The following is a 2,243-nucleotide window of genomic DNA, read 5'->3' as shown; positions in this document are numbered from 1 at the left end:
AGAAAGGACTTGTATTGCTGAAGATCCTCGGAAAGAATTTCTACCGGAAACAAACAAACAAGCAGATATGTAACAATATAAAAGCTAGCATTACTACTGCAAATTTAAAGTTACAAACAGACAACACCTGAGATAGATGTAAACTATATGACTACCTAGCTACAAAATTAGCTTTAGGTTTCATATTCAAACTTTCCAGAAGAGGTAATGTGTGTTGGCAAGTAGTAATACAGGATGAATACAGTACTTCAGTAAAAAAATAACACAGAACTGTAGATGTTAATCGGTAAATTAAAAAACATTAGAAAGAGTATTAGTGTGGCAAAACAAAACAAATTTAATATATTAAGAAATAACCAGGTATGTACAGAAAAAACAAACATCTCTGTGTATTACATGTACAGAATGATTAATTGGCAAAAAAAAAGATTAGTGATTTCTCATTCCTGATAAATAATTAAGAAATATCACAAACATTCCTATATATTAAACTCTGTAAGACTGAGAAATTCAACATACATTTCACACGTTTAAAAAATAGGCACAAGATAAAGTCTTCAGAAATATTCTTAAAAGTGTGGTTAATGAAATTAAATTATTATTTAACACAATATTTCTTTGTATGGCTAGCACAACCTGTTCCAAAAGTTTTGTCTCACATACATTAGTACCTACAGAGATTTTCAACTTGTAATTTCTCATAATGAGAAATTAAGTTTATATCACAATGTTATGTTACAAACTTCCATTAAATAAAAGTATGAAAACTTTTAACTAAATGTAAGTCAACATTATAGAATCTGCACACAATGGTTAACATATTTTCTGTTTTCCTATTCACTAGCCCAAGCCTTATATAAAAAAAATCATTACATTCAAATAGCAATAACAGTGAGTAGTGTTGCTTACACAATCTTATATCCTTGTAACCATTCTTATTTCAAAACTACTGTTTCCCTTTATTTACCATCACATAGACACATGCAATACTATTTTAAGTCATATTCTTAGAAATATACATTTTATTTCCAATGACCACATAACTGATCAACAAGTTTACAATGGTCATTTGTCAGTTACTCCTGATGGAGGAAAGCATACTGTATACTTTCCAATAGAACTAGGGTTGTAAACTCTTTTTTCCGAGTGATACAAGCTTGTGGATAGCAAATGTTAGTGGTTTAAACACTTAATTATATTACAATTATTCAGAAACATGAAAAAGTGAATTTAACAAAACACATTAGAAAACAATAACAGAAATCCTATTATATGGAAGTTCTAATGCTGATCTGTTAAATATTCACTATAAAAACAAAATCTGAAAAGAAAAAATTCCCCATTTTTCTAGAAATTAACATCTCTAGCTCTAAGCTTTCAGTCTATTGATATAAGTATTGTATTTTAAAATACGATAACATTTTACCCTTAAATTAAAATCACATTACCGTCAATACCATTTATTTTTTGATTTAATCTAAAACTACTTAGAAGATAAACGAGTTAGTCAGACTAGGCTCACGACGAGCTTGTAAATCATTAAAATTAAATGAGCTGAAAGCTTGCAGTTAATAAATATATTGTGCAGTTAGCCCATAGTTTATTCTGTTACATTAAATTTAAACTTTAAAAGAATATGTTTACAAATCACAGAACTAACATCGATCATCAATATTATATTATAACGAAAAATAACGACTACAGTTACACACTTAGGCCTAAGATTATAATATAATCCCAAATCAGATTCAAAACTATCCTTATTATAATAATTATAAAGCCTTACACTTTACATGGCAACTGGCTTTAGAAATTACTCAACTTAGTTACTATCAATATCACTTAGTACTGTAGTCTGTATTTACAATTTAAATTTTTTTATAGATTTTATGTGTATTATAATTATAAATCGATTACCTCAAAGTAAAACTTCAGATCTCTTTCCAAAATTCTGCTGTAGCTTTAATATTTTGAATAAAAATATTCAAGTTTGTGTTTGTTTGTTTTGCTATACTAGTTTACTATGTCAAATCGACAACGTCTGCACTAATTCTCAAACATTGCTGTTCCAACGTCAACTTAAAAGTTGCATACACTCGATATGGCGTCAACAATGCCGAAGGCCCATGCTAGGAGTTTTATCCCTCGTGCGCAAATATATAATCTACGATTTTATGATTTAATTCCAACGAAAGTAATAAATTTAAATCATTTTTAAGACTTCTTAAAAAACACTTTGTTTA

General features: G+C 28.3%; 1 protein-coding gene across 2 annotated transcripts in view; it reads right to left on the bottom strand.

The window, feature by feature from the left end:
• LOC106475604 (RNA-binding protein 5-B-like) overlaps positions 1-2,219 on the bottom strand; it is a 16,504-nt gene extending 14,285 nt beyond the window's left edge. Inside the window, exon 1 of one of the 2 annotated variants that reach the window (XR_002608916.1) lies at positions 1,918-2,218. The gene's annotated coding sequence lies outside the window, so the exon portion shown is untranslated. Of the gene's footprint in view, positions 1-1,917 lie in introns of both variants that reach the window. The other variant, XM_013936278.2, reaches the window with a different exon arrangement.
• Between the last annotated feature and the right edge of the window lie 24 nt (positions 2,220-2,243).

The sequence above is a fragment of the Limulus polyphemus genome, unplaced genomic scaffold (genome assembly GCF_000517525.1).
Source record: "Limulus polyphemus unplaced genomic scaffold, Limulus_polyphemus-2.1.2 Scaffold8862, whole genome shotgun sequence".
Lineage (NCBI taxonomy): Eukaryota > Metazoa > Arthropoda > Merostomata > Xiphosura > Limulidae > Limulus > Limulus polyphemus.
This window is presented reverse-complemented; position numbering and strand designations above follow the sequence as displayed.